We start from the raw sequence: 26,328 nt of genomic DNA on the forward strand, positions 1-26,328 counted from the left end.
AAGTTAAAAGCATTGGTTGCTCCTCCAGAGGACTGGGGTTCAATTCCCAGCACCCACAGGACAACTTGCAACTGTCTGCTACTTTAGTTTCAGAGAATCTGATGCTGTCTTCTGGTTTCCTCTGGCTCCAGGCAAGCACACTGGCACACAGACACATTTGCAGGGAAAACATTCATACACATAAATAAAATAATAATTTTGAAAAAGGAAAAAAGGGGGAAGATCCTGAATGTGAATGCCGGGATCCTCACAAGCTGGAAAGAAATGAAGCATCAGTATGCACCCCTCTCTGCTTTGCCACCAGACACAATGGGACCAGGGTCTGGTACTCCTGTCTTAGACTTTACCATGACACCCTCAAGATGTCAGTCAAAACAGACCTTTCCTGAAGTCATTTTTTTTGTCACAGGAATGAGAAAAATAACTAACACAGAGCCATATCTGGAGTTGTTGGAAATCTAATCCTACACCAAAATTCAAATAATGATTGTTTCTTTTTTTAAAAATGAAATTAAAGTTAGCCAATCAAACAGTTTTTCTTTTGAGATAGGGTCTCATTATGTATCCTTGGCTGGTCTGGAAGTCACTCTGTAGATCAGGTTGGCCTTGAACTCAGAGATCAATCTGCCTGCTACTGGCTCCTGAATATTCTATCCAGGTCTACACAGTGAGTTACAGGTCTATGTAGTGAGACCCTGTCTTTAAAAAAAAGAAAGAAAGAAAGAAAATTAAACACAATACAATAGGTATAGTGTTTTTCTCTTTCTCTAAGGATTTATTCATTCATTCACCCACTCATTCATTCATTCATTGATTTTTCAAGACAGGGTTCTCTGTGCAGCCCTGACTATCCTGAAACTAACTCTGTAGACCAGGGTGGCCTTGAACTCAGAGACCCACCTGCCTCTGGAGTTCAGGGTGTTTCCATAGAATCACAAGACCTTCTAGGTGCAGAAAAAAAGAAAACAAACAAACAAAACCACTGTAATTCAAACAGACAATAGCCTAGAGTCTGAGCCAAGGTCCACTGGCACAGTTGGTATAATAACATGAGGTGCCAAGCATACTCAGAAGCAAGGCTACAGTGAAGTCCTACACTGCTACACCAGCAATGCCAGAACACCTCAGATCTATTCTGTGTTTGACTGTAAATTATTCTTACTATTCTCATTTTAGCAGGGTCTCTTGTATCCCAGGCTGGCTTCAAACTTATTAATGTAGCCAAAGTGATCTTCTTGCCTCCAATCTCCCAAGGGGAGATGGATTACAGGTATGGGAAACCAAATCTAGTTAATTCAGTCAAGAGACCAAGCCCAGGGTGTGGTGTTGCACGTGCTAAGCAAATATGCACTATCAACTAAACTACATCTCTAGCCCCTTGGATTAATTTTTGATCACCGAACATGCAGAAACTTCTGGTTGCTAATTATTGTGACTCCTACATTCAGTTATGCAATCCCATATTGGGTTGTGACCCGTGGTTTAAGAAAAATGCAAGCCGGGCGGTGGTGGCGCACGCCTTTAATCCCAGCACTCGGGAGGCAGAGGCAGGCGGATCTCTGTGAGTTCGAGACCAGCCTGGTCTACAAGAGCTAGTTCCAGGACAGGCTCCAAAGCCACAGAGAAACCCTGTCTCGAAAAACCAAAAAAAAAAAGCAAGCAAAGAAAAATGCATAAGGCAAGAATTTCTTTAATAATGGATTGTCAGAGGCAGGCGGATCTCTGTGAGTTCGAGACCAGCCTGGTCTACAGAGCTAGTTCCAGGACAGGCTCCAAAGCCACAGAGAAACCCTGTCTCGAAAAACCAAAAAAAAAAAAAAAAAAAAGAATAATGGATTGTCATCCAACCAGTGGAAATTTTCCTTCAAATTAAGGGCAAATGTTTTAAGCAGGGAGTCTATACATAAACAGATGCTGTGGAGGTTAACATTTCATTTTGTACTGAAATTTTACTAGGAATGAAAATATATGCGACTCAAAAATAAATAATCTTGAAAAGAACTTTAAAGAAAACTGAACCCACTCAATTATTCATATATAAACTCCTCAGTTTTCTTCCACCATCACTATTTTGAAACAAAAGATCATAACAAAAATATTTCTAAAATGTGCTTTTTCATTCTACAAAATTAGGAAGGTAAAAAAGAAACCAAAATATCATTCTCCAACTAGAGTAAGAACTATCTTATAAGATTCAAATAATCTGTCTTAAAACAACAAGATATAGCTTGCTGGTTTGTTGAGACAAGGTCTCCTCAGTACGCAGTTCTGGCCTGGAAATTCCGATGTAGAACAGATTTGCCTTGAAATCACAGAGATCCTCCTGTCTCTTCCTTCTAAGTGAGGGGATGGAAGGCGTTGGCAGCCAAGCCTGACTGGTGCTAGCTTAACGACCTCTTTTAACCAGTGAAGTGAACAGTCAAGCAGGCAGGAGGTCCTATCAAGTCAAAGTCTATGGGACCCAGTAGGGCTTCCTACCCTCTTTGGGTGGCTGAAAACAATGGGGGAAAAAGGTGTTGTTTTCTGGTAGTCGTGTAAGATGAGCTGTTCAGATCAAAGCCAGAGTGCATGCCAGAATAATCTGCAATAAAATCCTTTGCCAAAACATGGGGCGGGGGAGGCGGTTACGGGGCGACCAGACAAACAAGGAGGTAGAGAGAACCTGCTGGACCACCTCTTACTAAGGCAGGAAGTCAAGAAACCCAATCCACCTGTACAGAAGAGTGGGTAAAGCAGAGCCTGCATACATGGAAATATTCCTATAGGTACGTATACAAAGACCTGTTATCAATCAGCTAAGGCCAGAAAGCAATGCTCTGGATGTTGGCGTAACCCCGATACATAAATACATCACCATCAACACCAAGAGCAATGTGTTCTAAATATACAGCGACATAAGAATACAGACTCACACTTTCAGTGAACAGACCCACTGGTTTTACAAGAAATCAAAAAACAAAACAAAACAAAAATACAGAAACAAAACAAAAAACCAGAAAAAACAAAACCCCAAAAACCCCCGCACCAGGGACGGACGAATAAAGGTGTGAAGTTATCTTTACACTTCTTTTTCCGTGTGCCCTTTTAGTTGATCCCAGACCGTCTCAGTTCACAGGACACACACCCCTTGGGTCTCCGAAAACAAAGCAGGGTCATTAATTCTTTGCCCTGTGGATGCACACACACGCCCCCCACCCATAGATGATGAGGCCGCCAGACGACTTTCACTAGTCAATGACCCGGTGCAGACCACTGCCTTGCAGTGTGACAACCAGGCACGAGACAAGCACCACAAAGGAAGGAGTGGCTCGGGACCAAAAAACCACTGCCACACCGCGTCCCCGAGACGCGCGTCAGTCCCCGCCACCAACGCGGAGGCAGCAGCTCCTCCATCCTCCGCCCATCCCGCCTCCCCCGCCCGGGCCCAGCCCGAGGTGACCTCCGGGTGACAGCCCGAGCCGCCCTTTGTGCGGGTGTGTGGAGAATGCCCGGCGGCCCCCCAGTCTCGGAGCGGGTGCGAGGCCGGCGCGCAGCCCTCAGCATCCCAGACACGGACCTGCGGAGCCTGCGCCTCAGCCTGCGCCTCAGCCGCGCGGCCCTCAGGCCCGGCCCTCCCCTCACTCACCCGGGCGGTGGGCAGCAGACGTGAGGGCTGAGGCGCCCGGCAGCAGCTTTCGGGCAGCGAGCTGCTAATGAGCGGCGTCCGAGAGCCCGAGCGGCTGAGCTGGCGACTGCTAGCTGCTGCCCCGGCGAGGGGCGGGCCCGGCGGGGGAGGGGCGGGCGCCGCGCCTCTCATTCATGCCGCGGAGGCGGGGTGTGGGACCCGGATGCCCTGGCAAGTCCCACCTCCTCGCTGAGGGCGCGCGGCTTCATTGTTTGCAATGCGCAGGCGCGGCGCCCTGTAGCGCGTCTAGGCTGTTGGCTGCCCTGTAGCATAGATTCATGATGCTGAGTTGTACGGTTCGTGTCTTCTCAGCTGTTTAGTATTTTCCGTGTCTCTGAAACAATTTGACAGTTAAAAGAGTGAAACTTGGCTTCTGTCGTAGCCGCCGGACCAAGAGTACTCAAAAGTGGGGTGCCCCCTATTTAGATGTTTCACCTGCTGCAGACCCAGTGCCTGCAGATAGTGGAAGAAAGTATATTCAAGAAACAGTGCGTTCCTTTATTTAATTGCCTTTAATTATTTATTTATCTACCCATTACTTTCTGGCCCCAGCTCCTGTTTTACACTGTAGACAAGAAACTGGCTCAGGATTTGGGGGCAGTGAGTCCTTCTTGTAATAGCAAGGCCCAAGTTCTAGCATATCAGTGGGAGCGTGCAGACGTTCTTAGCCACCACTGCTAAGGCTTCTTACCCGCTTACCTTAGCCCCCATTTCCCCGTCTGAGACATCCCCCCCCTACACACACACACACACACACACACACACACACACACACACACACACACACACAGATCCTTCACATGAACCATAAATAGTTCATGGCTTAATTCATCATGGAAAATGCCTAGCAAACCATAAACCTCCTAGGAAAGGGGAAGTAAGAAGGATCAGTAAATGTTAGATTACAGGCCCTCTACCCAACTTCCTCTCCTTCTCCCAGAATCAGGCCACAACTGCCAGCAATCTCCCCTCCCATGCCTTCCCCTCCTCCTCCTTCCCTCCCTCCTCCCCTCCCTTCTTCTCCCTCGGCTCTCAGGAGTCCTGCTGTGCCGTAGCCTCGCAGCTCCTCCCCCTTCGCGGCTGCCCGCTGAATGGCCTACCTAGTTCCTTCACCTTGGCAGATAAACTAAAACAGATTGTTAACTGAAGTTAGGGTACAGTATTTTCACGTTGCTGGTCTTTTATTTAAGGAATTGAAATAAGAGCCCACACAGATGTGCAAACGTAGCAAGAAAACTTTACTGGAAGAAAAGAAAAAAAAATATTCAGAACACAATGCAAAGGAGCAGCAGGGCCACATGAGTGAAGACACTCAAGTGCCTGGATTATTGTCTGAGGCCTTCTTTGGGGGGGGGTGCTACACAAGAAGGGGCGTGGCACAAACGAATCCTGGGGAGACAGAGCCTCAGCTGAAGAATTACTGTATCAGGCTGGCCTGTGAGCACATCTTCGGGACATATTTTTGATTAATGATTGATGTGGGAGAGGAGGGTGGGTGGGAAGGGCAAGTCCATAGGACATTTTCTTGATTAATGACTGATATGCAAACCACTGTGGGTGCTGTCACCCCTAGGCAGGTGGTCCTGGGTAGCATAAAAGAGCAAGCCAAGCAATCCCTAGGGAGCAAGCCAGTGAATACTGTTCTACTGCGGCCTCTGTAGGGGCTCCTTCCTTCTGATTCCTGCTTTGACTTCTTGTCCTGACTTCCCTCAGTGATGGACTGTTAGCTGGAAATGTAAGCCAAATAAACCCTTTCCTCCCCATGTTGCTTTTGGTCCTGGTCTTTTATCACTGCAGTAGAAGGCAAATGAAAACAATGGTCTTACCCAGCACAGGACCCTACATGCTCCGATGCTGAGCTGTCAGTCAAGGTCTTCCCACTGAAGCAGTAATGACTGTTGCGGTTTAGCCGAATACTTTCTGATTGGACCTAAGCCAGCCTCATGGGGAAGAATTCATACTTGAGACTATAAACTTGGTCAAATGCCAATGGCTTGGGAGATGACCCAAGGGGGATCTGAGTCCTGTTCTGTTAAATGTTCATGCTGTCATGCTGCCTTCTAAATATTTCTCTTTGTACCCATAGATGAGTGCTATTCCCAAGACTGGACAGAGAACCTTCTGTTTGCAGTTAATGTAGAGATTCATAAGTGGTCAAAGAGTAAAGAATAAGTGACTCTTGGATGCTGAGCCCTAAATAGACATCTATTATTACCAAGGTCCAGGGACTATCATGTAAGGGGCCAGAAAGGATGCAGAGGCCTGTGTAGGAGTGTGAAGGGATGCTGTGAAAAGCTTGCTTCTGAGCATGGCATGGCCACAGCGCTTGTGGATCACCACAGCTGTGCTCCATGCACGGGAGTTAGCCAGTGAACATTCCAGATGGAGGGGGAGCTCACGAGACCCCACCCCTCACTGAGAAGCTATGGACAATTGATGGCTGCTTGGGGAAAGGGACGTAAATTTTCTCCCAGGATGTGTCTGCTAGTGTGTTGGCCATACTGCAGTGGATGGTACCATACCCGTGCCCATGTTGGCAGTACTAATTAGACTCAGTGAGTTGAGAGAGAAGGGGCACGAAGGTGGGAAGGAGATGTATTAGAGAGTTTAAGGGGAGTGGGGAGAGAGGGGTAGATACGATCAATATACATTATATACATGTATGAAATCGTCAAAGAATGAGTCAGAATACTGTATAAATAATCTCCCCTGTTTGGGGTTATCGAAACTCTCCTTTCAGGATGCCTGTCCTGCTGTACGTGGCAGCTCTGTTTTCTATTTATCCATTTAAGCTATCTCTACTGACGAGGCTCCTCTCCAAGTGTTGGGACGGAGTCCCCCTCTCTCTTCAAGGTCCAGCCACGTTGTCTCTGAGATGATGCTCTCTTCCCTTAAGGCTGAGAACAGCCCTTCGCGGTCTTGAGACTAACAAAGCTCATTGTGAACCCACCTGCTGTGACCACTTCCTCCCTCAGCCCTCAATGTCGGGGTCTGGACTGTTCCCTCTCTCCTGGCTATTAATCCCAGCAATTCCCAGGACAGCGTTAGGGACACAGGTCTGCTGATGATAGCTCTCACTTTGGTATAGACCAGACCTCCTCACCTTTGCTCTAGGCTGCTGCTCACTTCTCATGCAGATCTATTTATTCTCCCTGTCTCTCTTTCTCTCCCTCCCTCACCTCTCTTCAAAAATATATTCTCTTGATGTGCAGATCTGTTGTGTCTGGCTTTTCATTTTTTCCTGCCCTGTCTGGCACTTGAGCCTTATTTTACAGCTGTTTCTAGATCAGCAACTGTACTGCTTCGCTCTCTGCAACTGGGGCTGCTGGTCCGTCTCCTAGAAAAACACTTACCTAGCAACACAGAAGAAAACTTATTTCCTCTTAAAATCCACCCAGAATTTTTAGAGCACTGGAAATACCCTGAATGATGCTGTGTTGGTGACTACAAGTCACACATCTGTGCAAACCTGTAGAACGTATGGCAACAAGAGTGAACCCTAACGTAAGCCATGGGTTTTAGATGATAATGACATATCAACAAAGATTTGTCAGCTACGATGAACTTCCCACTGTGGTGGGGGAGGTTGGTGATGGGGGGAGATAGATAAGGTGCAACTTCCCAAAATGTGGGTAGGGACCCACAATGAATGTGGAGGTCACGTAAAAATTGGCAATAGTAAAAGGTTTCTTAATATGCAACAGCCGAAAATTCATTCAAAAGAAAACACAAAACAAATTTGTAATATTTCTGGCATCCCTAACCCATGTTGTACTGTGATCAGCTGGGCACTTGGGAGGCAGAGACAGGGGGATCTCTGTGAGTTCAAGGCCAGCCTGGCCTACAGATCAAGTTCTAGGGCAGCCAGGCCTAGACAAAAAAAAATCCTGTCTTGAAACACAAAAACAAAAACAGCAAAACCCAGTGATCTTAAAGAAGATTGTATTTTGCTTTATGATTTCAGAGGATAAAAGTCTATCATAGCCAGAAATTGTAGCAGCAAGCCTTGTAGCTGGAGCAGGGGGCTGAAAGCTCTCATCCCTGACTGTAAGTGTGAAGAAGACAGAACTCTTTAAACTCAGAAAACCCACCCCAGTGACACACTTCCTTCAACAAGGCCAGTCTCCTAAGCTTCCCAAATAGTGCCACCAACTGGGGCCAAGTGTTCTTATGCCAGAGACTAAGGGGGGAAACCCACCTCTTCAAATCACTTCCATAAGTAAGACTTAACTGTTTCTCAATCACCTTTCACTCAGTTCTACTGATTTTGGCTTGCTCAGTTCCAAAGGTGTCTAAGACTCAATTTGTATCTCCCCTCCCTAACTCATGCTCTTTTCCATGAAAATGAGGCTGTTCTTACTTTTTCCTTGGCTCTTAGCTCTCTTGGACTTTCTAAGTCAATTATATCTGTTCCTGCTTTCCAGCTTCTAACATATTTTGCAACTGTCCCTTCTGTTTTCTTTGTCCTCTTGAATTCATGTTCCCACCCCACTCCCGAGCCCATGACAGTAGTTTTGTGGAATCAAGGAGGGACAAAAAAAATAGATTAAAAAATAGATATATGGACTAATTTTATGACCTTAGCCTGGGATAGTGTGGAGGGGACAAGATTCCAGTACTGTTTGGAAGGCATATACTCCCTGGATTTCTCTTCTTGTGAGATCCTTGCGATGACAAGCGGGCAAGTAAGGAATACCTTATATTAGAGTCAAAGACCTAGATGAAAATTGTGTCTTCCTGCAGAGGATGATGTTCCCTTACAGATTCTTCTCTCAGCCATAGATAGCATGAGCCAACTTTTGAAAACATAGAAGGCTACCTTTCAATTATGTAAGACGAAAGAGCAAATAGCCAGCTCTGATGGAAACCCTCCCAGAAGGGTGCTGCACCAGCTGGAAAGCAGGTCGGCAGCTGTCTGCTTTCTTCTCCCTTTTCCCTTCCCCTTGCTTTGGAATGAGCTGGTGGTGACTGGGAGCTATGTTGGTAGATTGGACAGACTGAAATGGAGGAAGAAAACTACCGAGGTTCCTTTTCCTAGAGTAAGCTGTGAGCAATACAGTAGCAGCATCCCACTCCATTTCCTCTTTTGAAGGAAGAAAAGGCCCTGACAACTGGATGGAAAATTCAGGGGAGGAAGAAATCGTGGTGATAGTTGTGGTCTAAGGGTGTTGGTCTAAGCATCATAGCCAAGAGGTAGAGGAACAGAGCTGGATAGCCTGCTTGGCTTCCAGAGATCAAACTTTTAAGTTCCCTGATGATTGGTGGACAATCTCACCAAACAAATTTCAGTAAAATATAAATACAAGTGAAAGGGTGTGTACCTGCAAGTTATAAAGGTGTGAGGACAGGCACACACTATCAAATTTCTCTCTCATGCTGTCTTTCATAGTCTTAAAAATACTTGCCATTGTGCAAAAACATTTGTCACAGTCATTCTGACGTAAATATGTTAAAACTTATGTTTTCACAAACCCCCAAAATTCTTGTGAGTTCCAGGGAGCCTAATTGAAGGATCCACCTGAAACAGGCCAGATAACACCCCTCTCAATTCTCTGGTCCTAAATTTTTTTTCCCCTAAACTTAACTTTGTCTTTTGTTCTGCCAATACCTTAACCAGGTGTAAGAGACACCAGACATTTCCATCCACAAACACTGGACAGTAGCAAAGAGACTAGTACTAGAAACCTAGCTAACTGCTCAGGGCTAGTGAGGGCATGAATCTTAGAAGAAAACCCATTAGTATCTCTTTACTAGACAAGCATAATTTCTATGTCCATATTCTCTCTCTTTTTTTCAAAACAGGGTTTCTCTTTATAGCCCTGGCTGTCCTGAAACTCATTCTGTAGACTAGGATGGCCTGCCCCTCTGCCGCCACCACCCCATGTCCAAATCAAATTCCTTTTGCAAATTAGTTGCAGAGGTCTACAAATCGCATACCAGGTAATCCCAGCAAAGGCCTCACTTCTAGGAATCAATTACCTTTATTACTTGCTTTTATTACTTCTGTGAAAATATGAGAATAATATAACAGATGAACAATTTATCTTGGCTCACAGTTGAAGAGGACACAGTCTGTCATGGCAGGGAAGGCATGGCGGTGGAAGTGTAAGACAATGAACTAAATACATTGTGTCCACAGTCATGGAACAGAGAGAAATGATTGACAGTGCTTCGCTTCCTTTCCCCTTTCCACTTTTTATTCAGCCCAAGTCCCAGCTGGAAAGATGCTGGCCACATTCAGGGTGAATCTTCCTCTTTTAGTTGAATTTCTCTGGAAGCACCCTCACAAGCATGGTAGTAAACCTCCTGTGGAGGCCCAAAAACGTGAGCTTGTTTCCATGTTGACCAAAGGCCAGGGAGTTGGAACAGTCCTCTATTTCCTTCAAGGTTATTGTGCTTCCACCTCAAAGGTCCCACCAGGGTTGAGCAGAGAGTTCTACGTGCTCAAGGTTATTGTCAACAGGTGTGGCTAATTGTCAGACCTTGTACTCTAGAGAAGTAGATCTGTTCCTACCTCAAACAAGAGTCTAAGGATCCAAGTAAGTTCCTGTTTCCTTTATGGAGTTCACTTGGGATTCCACCCACGGTGTGATTTGCCTACAGAATGTTTTGGTCTAGGGTGTGTGACTTGTTTTGTTCTAGCAACAGAATGTTTAACTATGAATGTAGCCCTCAACTGATCTGTTCATTTCCTTGAATCATGCGAATGCAGTCTTTTGTCTTACTCCTACTTTTTGGGGTCAGGGGTATTTTGAGCAGTTGGAAATTAAACCTGGGCAAATTTTCAGTACTCACTGGAATTCCCTCTCGTTATTACCCTATATATTTCTCTGTTTTATTCCTTTCATTCATATCTTCATATTACTATATTTACTACATTTCTACATCCTCATGTCTTTACCCTGGCAAGAGGTATTTTTGTTTTGGCTGGTCCCCGACAGCCTCCTAATTCGAAATCCAACCAAGGCAAAAATGAAGTTGAACCATAACTGTGCCTTAGGTTACCTGGAGATGGGCATCCCGTGCAACTGATTTACAGAGGGCAGGGACTTGGGAGCAGCTCACTTTCTTGCTCTTAGAAGTCATAAAGAAAGGAGACCATGGAGGTAGCCTTGGCTAAAATCTGGACTCAGCCTGATCCATAGGGAATTCTGAAATAGAAATTATATCAAAGTTGATCTCATCTTGGAGCAAAAGGACTGATTTCTTATATACAGCTATTAATAGATCTTTGGCAACTGACTGCCAAGAAAGAGGTCACAAATTAGGGAAGGCAGTTCCTGGTCAAAGGCAACTCTGTAGAGAAAGGAAAAACAGCTCATTGGCATCCAGACACACAGCAGCTGGGCATGGGTAGGACACCAATAGTATCTAGTATAGATTATTAGATTACCATAGATACAGAAGATAGAGGACAAGTAGCAAAAACACATATTAAAATAAAGTAATAGGAAAAAAAAACAATTTAGGAAACATCGAGACTTACTCTCAAGAATGAGATACTGTAACCACAAAACAAGAATAAGATGCTATCATAAGGCAGGAAATAAAATGCAGCTTAAAAATAAACATACATTCGTGTTCATAGTACCAGAAATGATAAAGTCAATAGAAGATGTGTAGGCAAAGTCTGAGGCAGTTCATAGAAAACAAATGCAAACCACATGTAGGAGGAATAGTCAAAAATAGTAGGACTTCCAGAATGGGAGGGAAGGTAATAAAGAGTGAGATAATTCAAGAAAAATTTGTCAAAGTAGAAAATATAAATCACCAGGTGTTGAGGCTTCTCTGTGTTCAGTAGGTAAAACAGGCCCAACTAAGACATGGAAATTGTGAAATTTCAGAACTTGGCACAAAAAGGTTCCACAACCTTTAATGGAGAAAATTAAGTCATATGCTGAATCTCAAGAATCAGAACAGCTCTAGACTTCTCTTCTCCAAACTGTTGCCAGAAGCAGAAGACTCGACTGGTGTTTCTCAATGTGGCCTGAGGAGTCCCATTCAGGGTCTTGGGGGACCTTGACTCAGTTGTACCTTGATCTTTGGCACCTTACACAGAAGAGATTTTCAGAACAAGTCAAAGCAAAGCAAAGTGAATGACGCTACTGACTGAGCAAAAGGATGACACATCTGAAGGGAGTCCGTGTGAGAAATGCAGATGTGCTCAGGGGACGCTGCGTTTGGCACTTTGAAGCTTCTTCATTTGCAACTAATTTGAAAATTGTTAGGGAAAGTCGTGCACTCCTGTTATCCACAGATTTCTGCTCTTGAAGAGGAGCATTGTCAGGTACACTGAGTGGCCTGCAGTCTGAGAGAGGACTGGCAGAAGTAGAACATCACCAGGAAGGTGTCTTACTTACGTCCAAGTCCCAAATGGTGGCACTTAAAGCATCATTCTTTAGCATTTTCTAACAATCTCATTTGTGGTGTTTCTCACAGAAGGGAGTGCAGCTTTCTACAGGTTGTCTTGTCAATCACACATAAAACCAAACAGTAACAAGAAGCCCTCCTGGTCTGTAGTGGTAACTGTGGTGACTCCATAGTTAAGACTGTTAGCTACTCTATCATGAGTGCTAAAGTCTGGATCTAAGCACCTATATCAGGTAGCTCACAAGATCCCAAGGGATCTGTTCCAAGGGGTCTGACATCCTTTTTTGGCCTCTGTATAATCTCCCCCCCCCTTTTAGCTTTCTCTCTCTCTCTCTCTCTCTCTCTCTCTCTCTCTCACACACACACACACACACACACACAAATGCATACATACACACATTTTTCTAGAAAAATCATTTGAAAAAGAATTATACTGCAAAGGACTGGAAAACAATGTTAAAAAAGAAAAACTCCTCGATATTAGCTAGTGAGAAAAAGGAAAAGAAAATGTTAGAACCAGGAGAATTGGGGGGGGGGGATGCTTTCCGTTTCCATGTCCTTTCCATTTTCTAACTAGCTATTGTGCATCAGAACTATTTTTTAGCAATACTGGAAGTTAAAATATTGGAGTTATATCCTCGGAATTGTGAAGGGAAATTGTTTTAATCTGGAATTCTATACCCTGCTAAACTAAGTCAAGTATTGAATAGTATGAAGATACAAATATGTACCAACTCATGTTTCCTTTTCTAGAAGTAGGTGAAAGTTGTACTTGCCAAACCAAAAAAGAAAACCAGAAAAAGGCCCAGGGTATAGGAATTGGGGGATCCAGCACAGAGAAGAGGTACAGGGAATTCCCATGAGGCTAACAGAGGGCCAAACCAGGAAGACTTCAGACACTTGTTAAAGACTCTAATCACCAAGACATTCTTAAAGGCACAGACCCTCAAACTTTGTCTAAAAGAAAGTGGGCCTAGTTATTGTTGGCTTCCAGTTTTGACTCTGTCTTTTTTGTTGTTGTTGTTGTCTTTTTTTTTATTGAGAAAATGAGGAAAAAAAAAGTTTCCACCTCCTCCCAGCCTCCCATTTCCCTCCCCCTCCTCCCACCCTTCTCCCCCTCCTCCCACCCTTCTCCCCCTCCCCCACTCCTTTCCCCCTCCCTTTCGAGTCCAAAGAGCTGTCAGGGTTCCCTGCCCTGTGCTAAGTCCTAGGTCCTCCCCCCTCCGTCCATATCTAGGAAGGTGAACATCCAAACTGGGTAGGCTCCCACAAAGCCAGCACATTACGTAGGATCAAAACCCCTTGCCATTGTCCTTGGCGTCTCATCAACTCTCATTGTTCGCTATGTTCAGAGAGTCCAGTTTTTATCCCATGCTTTTTCAGTCACAGTCCAGCTGGCCTTGGTGAGCTCCCAATACATCAGCTCCGCTGTCTCAGTGGGTGGGTGCACCCCTCGTGGTCCCGACTTCTTTGTCTTTTTTTTAAAAAAATATTTATTTATTTATTTATTTATTTATTTATTATGTATACAATATTCTGTTTGCATGTATGCCTGAAGGCCAGAAGAGAGCACCAGACCTCATTACAGATGGTTGTGAGCCACCATGTGGTTGCTGGGAATTGAACTCAGAGCCTTTGGAAGAGCAGGCAATGCTCTTAACCACTGAGCCATCTCTCCAGCCCCCGACTTCTTTGTCTTAAAGTTGATGTAGGACTTGCTTTCAGGATCACTTCCCTTTAGGACCGTCTCTGAAAATGCTCAGATGGGTCCAGTGAATTTGTGTGTCTTTAAGACTACCTGTTTATCTTTAAAATTTATTCTCTGTAGTGTTCAGTTCTATGAGTTATGATATGGTGTTTCTGTCTAATTGGCTTCTAAACTTTTGCTTACATCTACCATATATTATTGCTTTTGCTGGTCTTGGAAATTTCTTTTTTGCTGTAGTTGGTGTTTACTGCAGAGATATAACTGGTTAAAATGCTAAGAACAATTGACTATTTCTGTGAGATAGAGGCCCAATGATCAACCCTAAATGAGAGAAAAACAATCATACATGTTTATTACCCCCTCCCAATCTCAATAAAATTGCAGAAAACTGAGGGGAGGGGGAAGAAGCAGAGGAAAGGTAAAATTACATCTTTCAGGTACGGCATGTACATTATCATCTTGAAGACAGAGCAGTTTTGATAACCTGTATGAGACCTGTAGAAGACCAGGCATACTGACATGCCTTAGTAAAAGTGGCTGAGATTATAGCCTCTCCATTTATTTTGTTCTCTCATAGATATACAGGGGTGCTAGGGTTTATTGGGTGAAAGGTTAACTGCAGTGGAGGGAAGATTATATCTATTCAGCCTTTGAGAGCCTGCCATTCATGCTGGGTGGGACTTTTCAGTGGTGAAGCTATTTAGGGATTACCCACATTTCTCTAAGTAACTCCTCATCCTCAGTCCTGTACATGTGCCCAGATAACTGGTTGGCTCACCAAGGTAGACGTGGGTGTAGTAATTTCTTTGGTCTTCTGTTGGTGTCTTATCTGGGTGAATGGAGATTTATTCCCAGGCAGTCACTGAAGGGCATGGGTGACTGCTCTGAGATGTAACCCCTCAGATCATCTGTCTACACCTGCATTCTCTTAGGTTTCATTCACATGAAGTTGCTTTGAATGAATATTTTATTTTATTTTATTTTTTTTAAATATTTATTTGTTTATTATGTATACAATATTCTGTCTGTGTGTATGTCTGCAAGCCAGAAGAGGGCACCAGACCTCATTCCAGATGGTTGTGAGCCACCATGTGGTTGCTGGGAATTGAACTCAGGACCTTTGGAAGAACAGGCAATGCTCTTAACCTCTGAGCCATCTCTCCAGCCCGAATGAATATTTTAATTTTGAGATAGATTCACATGAAGTTATCAGAAATAAACCAGCAATTCTGCATATTCCTCACCCAATTTCTCCCAGTTGTGGTAGCATATAGCATGATATCGCTACTACAATGCACAAATCTTATTTCACCATCTTCTGTGTGTACATTTAGTTCTCTGTAGCTTAGCAACAGCGTAGGTCTACGTAATTACATGACAGTCGAGTTGCAGAATAGGGGGTGCGTGTGCTGTTCTTTTACCATAATTCTTGTTTCCTTTCTTCCCACCTCCATGTTTCAATGTCTTGTCAGTTATTTTATAGGTTCTTGATGTGTATGTGTATAATTGTATCATTTCAAAGGGATCCTATGACTAAAACCACCTACTGTGTGACTGTGACTAGCTTTATATACTCAGGAAACTTTCCTGGAGATTTATCAATATTGTGGCATGAGTCAATAGTTTGTTTCTTTTTATTGCTGAGTTGTGTTCCGTTGTATGGATGACACATTTTTTTTCTTAATCATTCATTTACCTGTTCAAGGATATCTGGCTTGTTTCCAATTTGAACGTTATAGTACGTTTACTATAAGAGAAATATTTCCAGCACTTGGGAGGCGGAGGCAGGCGGATCTCTGTGAGTTCGAGACCAGCCTGGTCTACAAGAGCTAGTTCCAGGACAGGCTCCAAAACCACAGAGAAACCCTGTCTCAAAAAAAAAAAAAAGAAAAAAAATAAGAGAAATATTTGTATATAGGTTTTTATGTGTTTATAATTTTTCTTGAGTAAATGCCCAGGGTGCAATTACTGATTGACATGGAAATCTGCATATTTAGCTTCCTAAGAAATTGCCCAGTTATTTTCTAGAGCACTGTACCTTTCCCACAAGCAGGTCTGAGTGATCTCATCTCTCTGACTTCTCATTTTATATCCTCTGGAAGTACCTTTTAGAGCTGTAGCAAAACACCATGACCAAGGCAACTTAGAGATGAGTGTGCTTATTGGGGACTTACGGTTTCAGAGGGTGAGTCCATGAAGGTCTTGGTGAGGAACGTGACAGCAGACAGGCAGGCATGGCTCTGGAGCAGTAGCTGAGAGCTTACATCAGATCCACAAGCGGGAGACAGAGCTTATTGTTTTTGGTGTAGGTGGCCTGGATATTCTTTCAGAGTGTGTTTTCTGGGAACAGTTGGCCTCATCTGAACGTTCTGCTTTCCCCTTCACTCCTGTAGCCTATTTTAAATGAATATACAACCCTATGTAAAAAGTTCACTTATCAATTAAAAATATGCTACTCGGCTCTGGTGGCTGTAGTATCTGTGGGAGAATCTGTTTTGATCCCGGTGGTTTCTCCCTTATAGGTGGTACATCATTTCTGTCTGTCTGCTTTATAAACGTTTACATTTTATTCTCAGGTACTTGTCTGTGATGTCTCCATGTCCATTATTTTGGATTTAGTAATATTGGATATTGTTCAGCTTCTTGAATTTGCAGGCGTAGGAGGTTTTTGTTATGTGTGCCAAATTTGAGAAATTTAGCCCTTATTTATTTGAATATTTTCTTCATTTAAAAATTTTAAATTAGCCAGGTGGTAGTGGCATGTGCCTTTAATCCTAGCACTTGGGAGGCAGAGGCTGGTGGATCTCTATGAGTTCGAGGCCAGCCTGGTCTACAGAGCTAATTCCAAGACAGCCAGGGCTACACAGAGAAGCCCTATCTCAGAAAAAAAAGAAAAGAGGGGGCTGGAGAGATGGCTCAGTGGTTAAGAGCATTGCCTGCTCTTCCAAAGGTCCTGAGTTCGATTCCCAGCAACCACATGGTGGCTCACAACCATCTGTAATGGGGTCTGGTGCCCTCTTCTGGCCTGCAGGGATACAGACAGAATATTGTATACATAATAAATAAATAGATAGATAAATAAATAAATATTTAAAAAAAAAAGAAAAAAAAGAAAAGAAAAAGAAAATGTAATTGTATCATCTCTTCTTTCCTTCCTTTGTTATGTTTTCATGCACACTACAGGTCTGTCCTCCCTTCCTCCCTTCCTCCTGTCTCTTAAATACACAAACACAACACATTTGTTATCACATATCTTTCTATGGTTCTTTCACCTCCCTCTTTGGTGAGTATGTGAGGACACACTATGGTGTGGAAAGAGTTTTTCCCAAATGCTCACAGTTAAAGGCTTGTTTGCCAGTCTGTAGAACCTTTAAGAGGTAGGTCTAATAGTCCACACTGTTAATCCTAGGTAGAGTCAGGCAGATCTCTGTAAGTTCGAAGCCAGCCTGATCTACAAATCAATTTCCAGCCCAGACAGGACTGTAGAGTGAGACTCTTTTAAAAAAAAAAGGAAGTGATATAGTGAGAGGAAGTTAGGTCTCCTTAAAGGGGACATTAGAATCCTGGATGCTTCCTGTCTCTCTCTCTTTCCTGGGTGCTGTAAGTAGCCTTCTTCCCTCACATGCCCTGCCAGGATATACTGTTTCATCACAGCCCTGCCCCTAAACAAGGCCAAGTAACCAGTGACTGAAGCCACTAAACTAGCAAATGAAGATAAACATTCTCAATATAAATTATCTTGGATATTTCATCAAACTAATGGGAAACCCACTAATACATGGGTATAAACCTCTACAGTACAAGATGAATTTCTCCTCAAGATTCTTAATCTCACCATGCTACTGAGTTCCATAAGAATGCCATGGAAGGTAGCATTTCTACAGGTTCTAGAGATTTGGATGAGGACATCTTAAGGAAACATTGTTCTTTTTGCCTCAGTGTCCTTGACAAAGAAAGGAGTTCTGGGTCCCAGTGACGAGGAAGGAGGATGGTAGCATAAGGGGCTAGGATACAGAATGGAGAAATACTTAAAGAAGAAATATGCACAGTTCATTGGCTATTCAGTGTGTCGGCATGCTGATGGGGAGATCGCAGATCTAGAAGGAAGAGGCAGTAGACGTGAGATGCTGTAACTACTTCCTATTGCTGTATAGAGACTCCATGACAAGGCAGCTTATAGAAGAAGTGTTTCATGGGAGCTTGTTCACAGCCCAGAGGGTGAGACCATGACCATCATGGCAGGGAGTGTGGCAGCATGCGGGCATGGCACTGAAGTAGCTGAGAGCTTACATCTGATCCAGAGGCACAAGGCAGAGAGGAGAGAGAGCTAACTGGGGCAAGGTATGGGTTTTCTGAAACCTGAAAGCCCACCCCCAGTGACACCCCTCCTCCAAAAAAAGCCATACCTCCTAATCTTTCTCAAACAGTTCCACCAGTCGGGGGAGGAGGATGGGGGAGGGCGATGTTGGCTAAGTATTCAAATATATGAGCCTCCAGGAGGCTTCTCATCTCAAACCCTTTGAGGGTGGAGCTTGGGAAGAATGTAAGGTTCAGATAGCACTGCTGAAGAAGTGGCCCCAGATGGAGAGATGGAGGCACAGGTGTCATCCACAAGACTTTTGTTTCATATATCCCAGGCTGGCCTTGAAGCAGGACCCGAACTTCTGATCCTCCTGTTTTCATCTCCCCAGTATTAGAATTTCCAGGACCTGAACTTCTGATCCTTCTGTCTTCATCTCCCCAGTACTAAGATCTCAGGGCTCTTTCGTGGCCCCCAGTGTGTGTGACATTAGAAATTGAACTTGTGAGTGCAAAGCAAACACTCCTGTTGACTGAGCTACATTCCCAGCCCATGTAGAGAGAAGTCTCAAAGGCTGCCAAGAATGTGTACATGAAGTCAAGAGAGAAAGAGGAATTTGACCCTGACTAGAGAGTGGGCAGTGCCTGTCTAGTGTGTGATCATTGCAGAAAGAGAGGACTGACCAGGCTCTCTGAGTAAAGAGAGAAGGTAAGAGGAAGGAGGTTTGTCCTGGGCGATGTGACCCTGGCTTCACACTTGACACTGAGTACATGGTTTATGATAGGCTGGGTGTTGTCATTAAGAAATCGCTGGGAAAAAAAAAAAAACAAGAAATCGCTGGGAAGAGATGTCACATCATGCGACAGGGCTCACATGGAGGTTTATTTTTATTTTTATTGGGGGAAAGGGAATGGGAAAAAGGGGTGAAGAGAGAGAGAGAGAGAGAGAGAGAGAGAGAGAGAGAGAGAGAGAGAGAGAGAGAGAGAGAATGTATTGGGTGTGAGTGTGGATGTCGGAGGACAACTTTTAAAGTTGATTAAAGTTGATTCTCTCTTCCCCCCATGGCTTCTGGAGGCCAGATTCAGGTCATCAGGCTTGTGTAGCAAGCTCTTTCTCTACTGAGCTATCTCACTGGTTCCCTTTTTGTGTCTTATAAAAACAAATACTGTGTAAAGCTGGACAGTGGTGGTGCACACCTTTAATCCCAGCACTTAGGAGGCAAGGGTAGGTTGATCTCTGAGTTCAAGGCCAGCCTGGTCTATAGAGTGAGTCCAGGGCAGCCAGGGCTACATAGAGAGACCCCTGTCTCAAAAAACAAATGAAACAAAACAAAAACATCGTGTGTATAAATGAAATTCTCAGAGCCAGGTGGTGGTCGCACATGCCTTTAATCCCAGCACTCAGGAGGTAGAGGCAGGTGGATCTCTGTGAGTTCGAGACCAGCCTGGTCTACAGAGCTAGTTTCCAGGACAGGCTCCAAAGCCACAGAGAAACCCTGTCTCAAAAAACCAAAAAATAAATAAATAAATGAGATTCCCGGATTAATTTAGTCAATAAATACTGAGTTGGTAGCATACATTGGATAGTGTTCTTTGCAATGGAGATGCATTTAGCAAATAAAATGTATGAGTACAGATGGGAGTTAGACAAGAGTTAGACAAAGCTAAGAAGGACCAAGTGGGTGGGTGGATGCTGGAAGCAGAGAAAGTTTTCCCAGCAGGGGAGGATGCAAGCCTTTCAATATTCTTTTCACTTACAGAGAGACATTGACCTTGCTCCCACCCTCTAGCAAGCCTTCTCTGGGGAAAGCTCTGAGGTGAAATCTTTCTCAGAGCCCATCCCTCCTTCCTTTCTTTCTCATCTTCCCTCCAAATCTCTCTTTGCACATAAGTTTAGTTGGGTCAAGGTTAGAGAGGATGGGGACTGTGGCTTCTTTACGTTGCCTTCATGTTTTCTTTCTACCCTTTGGACCCAATTAAAAATAACAAAGGTGAACAAAGACCTATTGTACGTCTGGACTCACAGATGGAGCAGAGACTGACTCACTGGGGACTGAGGGCAAACCACTAATAAAGGAGTGTTTGGGAACATTAGCAACCAATACACACAGCACTTGGACCAGGGCTGGACCAGCTTGAAGGGTTTGTATGAGGCACTGACATCATTCAGTATAACAAGGATGTCAACTAGAAGATTAATTTCATACCTTTCTTGTAATTTTACACACCTTCCTAGTTAGTCACACTCTCTGCCTTTAAATTCCATACCCAGATGCAAGTTGATATAAAACTCTGTAACAGATGTAAGGATACAGTTGGATGGTAGGAAGCTCATCTAGCATGTGCAAAGATCTGGGTTGGATTCCCAGCACCTTAAAGAAAAAGATAAGAGTTTTGGAAAGCGCCGGGCGGTGGTGGCGCACGCCTTTAATCCCAGCACTCGGGAGGCAGAGACAGGCGGATCTCTATGAGTTCGAGACCAGCCTGGTCTACAAGAGCTAGTTCCAGGACAGGCTCCAAAACCACAAGAGAAACCCTGTCTCGAAAAACCAAAAAAAAAAAAAAAAAAGAGTTTTGGAAAGCAATGGCGTCATATAGAGTGGAAGAAATGCATGTTCTATTATCCAGCAATTCGACTTTCAGACATATACCCTACAGAAACTTGACCTATAAGAGGAGAAAAGCATTTCTCCTCATCAATGTAGCCATTCATGACAGTGAATGCTGACAAAAAGCTGCCATGTCCATCCTGCAGGAACTTGGATACATTCACAGAATGGAGCGCATCAGGTAAAAGAATCAAGGTTGTAGTATCAGACACATCTGCCTTAGTTTGGCATCCCTTGCTGTGATAAACACCATAACCACACGCAACTTCAGGAGGAAAGGGTTTGTTTCATCTTACAGCTTGTAGTCCTTCATGAAGGAAGTCAGGGCAGGAATCCGGAGGCAGGAACTGAAGCAGAGGTCATGGAAGAATGATGATTACTGACTTATCAATCATGTCTTTTTTAGTCTTCTTTCTTGTACCATTCAGGACCACCCACCCAGGGATGGTACCACCCACAGTGCCCCCCATTTATCATTGATGAAGAAAAATGCCATATAATATACATACATATATATATATACATACACACATATATACACATGCATATACACACATATATAATATATTTATGTATAATATAAAATTTGTCATATGTATAGAGATTTTAAGTATTCAGTATATATATAGTATTTAGATATTTATGAATCTATGTACACATATATACATACCCATATATAGTAAATACTATATTGCATTAGTTACTTGTCCTGTGGCTATGCTAAAATACCCTGATAAAAGTAATTTAAGGGAGATAATAGTTTGAATGAGAATGGGCCCTATTGGCTCATATATTTGAACACTTGGTCCCTAGTTGGTGAAACTGCTTGGGAAGGATTAGGAAGTGTGGCCTTGGAGTAACTTTGACCTTGGTCTTAGAGTCAACAAGGGTATAGAAAAAAGGGTTATGGATAAGGAAATCTACCGAGGCCAGGTAATGTGGCAGGGAAGGCCTGTAGAGGCCATTGCATGAAGTGGTGAAGGTAAAGCCAGTATTGACTTAGAGACCCAAGATGTTGGAGATGGCAGAGTCGAGGGATGCCTGCCAAGGACAGTTGCAGACAGGGTGTGGAGCCAGGCCAAGAGAGAGAAGTGTGTGCGTTACAATCAGATAAGCTGGAAGGGAGGAGTCATCCAAGTTCTTTGCCATCAGACAGGATTTGATCTTTGCCCTGTTGGTTTTTGTTCTTGTTTTGGTCTAGTTTCTTCATTGTGTCCCTGTTCCTCCCTTTTGGAATGGTAATATATATTCTTTTTTTTTTTTTTTTTTGATTTTTCGAGACAGGGTTTCTCCGTAGCTTTTTGGTTCCTGTCCTGGAACTAGCTCTTGTAGACCAGGCTGGTCTCGAACTCAACAGAGATCCGCCTGCCTCTGCCTCCCGAGTGCTGGGATTAAAGGCGTACGCCACCACCGCCCGGCTCGTAATATATATTCTGTGCCATTGTGTGTGATTTGCTTTTTGTTTTTGCTTTTGCTTTTACATGGGGTTAGTCTCAAAAGAGACTTTGGATTTTGAGACAATGTTGAGACTGTGGTAGACTATGTGGACTTCTGAAAGTGGACTGAATGTATTTTGCATTATGTTTTTTTTTTTTTTTTGGTTTTTCGAGACAGGGTTTCTCTGTGGCTTTGGAGCCTGTCCTGGAACTAGCTCTGTAGACCAGGCTGGTCTCGAACTCACAGAGATCCGCCTGTGCATTATGTTTTGGTTACAAGACTTTGTGGAACCATGGAGTGAAATGTGGTGTGAGAATGGTCCCCACAGGTTCATATATTTAAATGTTTGGTTCCCAGTTGGTGGAACTATTAGGAAAGGGTTAGAAGGTGTGCGTTGCTGGAGGAGATGTGTCACTGGAGGTGGGCTTGAGGTTTAAAATCCTATAGAGTTGACAACTCAACTATTGCATACATACAAAAAGCAGTAAGCACTGAGAATGCTAGCTCTCTATGCAAGAGCCATGTAGGACTCTGTAGCTGCAGCCTGGTTGTGTGGATTTGCACCTTAGTTCCATCCCTTGCCATTTTCAGAATCTTGAAACTCTACTTTGCCTCTGCAGGCCAGAGGTTTCTGATGTCAAATGTGAAACAGCAACATGTCAGTCAGTGATTGCTACCTTAATGCTGTGTAACAAACAACCTCTAGGCTCTGTGGCTTCTAACCTATGAGTCTTTGGCTTTCATTCCAAAGCCCAGGGGTTAGCTATGGCTCTGTCAGGCTGGGCTCCAGGCTGTGGGTTTGATTTAGGTCTCCTCCATGTGTCTACCTGCAGCTATCAAGAGCATATCCTTTTATGGTGAAGGTCATACATATTAGCGTGGCAAGTGGAAACATGTGATACTCTTAAGAGCTGAGCTCAGAAGGGGCACATTGCTCCCACCCACATCCATGGATATAGCACATCATTGGGGCTGGGGGAGTGTCCTTCCAAACCATGAAGCAGGATAAGAGCAGGAGAAGAAAGAACCTTGAGAAAACCCCAAATTTGTAGTGCTGACCTGGGAATACTGGAGAGGTTCCGTGAATGAATGTATGTTGGGGCTAGAAGCAGATCCTCGCACACAGCAGGTGCTATATTCTTGTTGTTCAGGAGTGCAATGAGCTCCAAGAGAGAGAGAGAGGAGATTTAGCTTATGTGTTAAACTTACCCTTTCCCTTGAAAAGTCATAAAAAGAAAAAGAAGGAAGCTATTTCTTTTCAGGAGATGGCTTTTTGCAATAGGTAGGAACTGGGTTGTCTCTGAGGCAGAGTGGGATGTTGGGGAAAAGCAGATACAAAGTCTTGGAAGCAGATGGAGCCACTGTGGGAGAAAAACTGGGGGTGTGACTCAGTGTCAGAACATTTTTCTAGCATGTAGAAAGCCTGGGGTTGAAGTTACATCATTGAAGAGAGGGGAAGGAAGGGGCTAGAAAGGAGAGAGAGGAGAGACAGAAAGGGAGAGGGAGGGAAGGCCAGAGGAGGAGGGAGGGAAGAGAGGGAGGGGAGAGAGGGAGGGAGAGAGAGACAGACAGACAGACAGACAGACTGTGGCCTTGGCCCAAGATGCCAAGTACAATGGAAGAGTCTTGTAGGCCCCAGTGTGGCATCACTCACTTCTGTCTCCCCAGTACCAAGGCTGCCACAGAATAAAGGTTCCTAAGTGGCACAGTGGTGGAGGGGAGAAGCAGTGATGGGGACAGGGGTCTGAGAAAATTAGAGAAAAATGAAGAATACTCACCCTAATAGCCAGTGAGATTGTTAAAGGGATGCACTGGTCACAGTGGATACAGTCTCACCATAGACTGGGTGACAGCCTTGCTAGCAGTTCGGATCAGGAGTCTTAGGACAGAGGGGACACAGCTCCTGTTTTCTGCGAGCTTTGTTTCAGCCCAGTTTTCTAGCAGTGAAGGCAAATAGGGCTGTCCCTCTGACTTGTCTCTATCCCATCCCTTTCTTTCTTTTCCCTGTGAGTTGCAGAAGGTGTAGAGGCCATCGCAGGGGTGGCTATTGCTCTTTAGGATTAGGAGGGAGGGTGAAGCCTCTCCTTGGCTTGAAAAGCTTGCCCGAGCCAACGGCCCAGAAGATAGACTCACTTTCTTATAAGGGGTGCAATTAGAGCTGGGGGGATGGCTCAGTCAGTAAAGGGCCCAGGTACGATACCAGGTGTGCTAGAGTAAGCCTTACACTGGGGAGGTAGAAGCAAGCAGGGTTCTGTGAGTTCGAAGCCATCCTGACCTACATAGCTAGTTCTAGGACAGCCAGACCTATGTAGTAAGACCCTGTCTGAAAAACAAATGTAAGACATAAATTTAGGCCCCACCACTCATGTGAAAAGCTAGGCATGAGGCATACTGGTGTTCCCAGCACTGGTGAGGAAGTGACAAGGGACTCCCAGAGCCAGCTGGCCAGCCACTCTAGTCTACCTGGTGAGCTCCAGGGCCCGACCAGAAAGACTTTTTCAACATAGTCAAGGTGGTAACTCCTGAGGATCAATACCCCAGGCTGAACATCACCGATGCGCTCACGTTAAGACATGTGCACGGGCACCTGTACACAGGCGCACACGCCCAAATTTTAAAAATATTGTGAAACGATGGGCAGGAATTTCACACGTCTCATTTTGATATCGTCAGGTTGTATGATATCTGGCCCTTAAGAATCCTCAGAGTCTGGCTTCTGACTCACAGCGTGAAACTTGAGGTGAGTCATGTGGGATGGGGCTCCAAGGAGGAGCCTGTAGCTGTCTGACCAAGTAGTCTCAGGTGGGGGTACTCTCTGGGGTTCATTGGTTATGGAAGACAGTGTTTGCTCTCAGGCTTGGCCTCACCACTTGCCCCCCACCCTCTGTGACCCTGGACTGGCTACTGGCCCTCCCTAAGCCTTCGTGTCCATCTTAGGGCAGAGGTAGTGGTTTAGGAGGATTCGTTTGAAGAAGACCGGCTGTCCAACAGTTCTCCCCTCTCTCCCAGAATGTGTGGATGTGGTCACCAACTTCAGGATGAAATCGTCAGTTTTCCCTCAGGAATGTCTTACTTGGCACCCTGACAGACGACAGGGCTACACATTACATCACAACAATGGCTACTCTTAACTTGATGGGATTGCAGCTGTAACATTTCCTTTGGAGACACAATTTATGCCATGATGACTCAGGGCTGTGAAGAAGCACGAGGCTGCCAATCACGGACATTTACCTTCACCCTCTTCTGGAGGCTCAAAGTCATTATGATGGTGTTGGTGGGTGCTGCTCTCTTCCGAGCTCCGAGAGGGAATCCATCCTAGGCCCCTTTCTGAGATTCCAGTGCCACCAGGAATCCTCAGCAGGGCTTAGCTTGCAGCAGTATCACACCACCCTCTGCCCCTGCTGTGGGCATTTCCCCGGGTGACTCTTCCTACGGCTCTTTGTGTGTCTATGCACCCGAGTTTCCCTGTTACAGGGAGATGGGTCATATTGGATTAGCAGCCACCACAATGACTACTCTGAACTTGATGTGAATGCAACTGTAATATTTCCTTTGGAGACACAATTTATGCCATGATGACTCAATAAATCCACTTTTAGTATTATAACAACATCAAAAAAATTCTTGGTTCCCACAAAATATGTATCAGAACTTTTCCAGTAGCTTCATTTTTTATAGTCACAAACTGAACACAAGCCAAAGGTTTATCAACAATCCATTTTCAGCTGCATTTTATTCACACAGACTAGCACTCAGCAAAAAAGGAAAAAGACAGCTGTTGATATGAGTCACAACATGAACAAATGTGCCCTGTAATTCCACTTGTGTCAAGTTCAAGAAGAGTTGAGCTGATTGGATGAGGTCCACTGGAGATATATTAGTAAATTTGATGGTGATAGTGATGATAATGATGATGATGTGTGTAAACAACTTAAGAGGAAAGATATATTTTGGCTCACAGTTTCTGACACCTAGTCTGTGGTTGCTTGACTCCCCTGCTTCTGGGAATCAATGAGACAGCAGCAAACCAGGGCACAGTGCTTGTGGGGAAGCGGACTGCTCTCTCAGGTCACCACAGACAGGAAGCAAAGAACAATGGAGGGGAAAGGTTAGGGACAGGATGCAGACATGCCCACAATGACCCCCTTTCTCCAGCTCTGTCCTACCCCCAGCCATCTCACCTCTTCCTAATAATGCCAATAAATGATGGACCCATCTGTAGACCAATCCATCCATAG

General features: G+C 44.4%; 1 protein-coding gene across 1 annotated transcript in view; it reads right to left on the reverse strand.

Moving 5' to 3' along the window:
* The window catches only part of Rnf24 (ring finger protein 24), a 50,857-nt gene extending 47,026 nt beyond the window's left edge, over positions 1–3,831 (reverse strand). Inside the window, exon 1 of the mRNA XM_075962234.1 lies at positions 3,626–3,831. The gene's annotated coding sequence lies outside the window, so the exon portion shown is untranslated. The remainder of the gene's footprint in view (positions 1–3,625) is intronic.
* Between the last annotated feature and the right edge of the window lie 22,497 nt (positions 3,832–26,328).

Source organism: Microtus pennsylvanicus, chromosome 2 (genome assembly GCF_037038515.1).
Source record: "Microtus pennsylvanicus isolate mMicPen1 chromosome 2, mMicPen1.hap1, whole genome shotgun sequence".
Lineage (NCBI taxonomy): Eukaryota > Metazoa > Chordata > Mammalia > Rodentia > Cricetidae > Microtus > Microtus pennsylvanicus.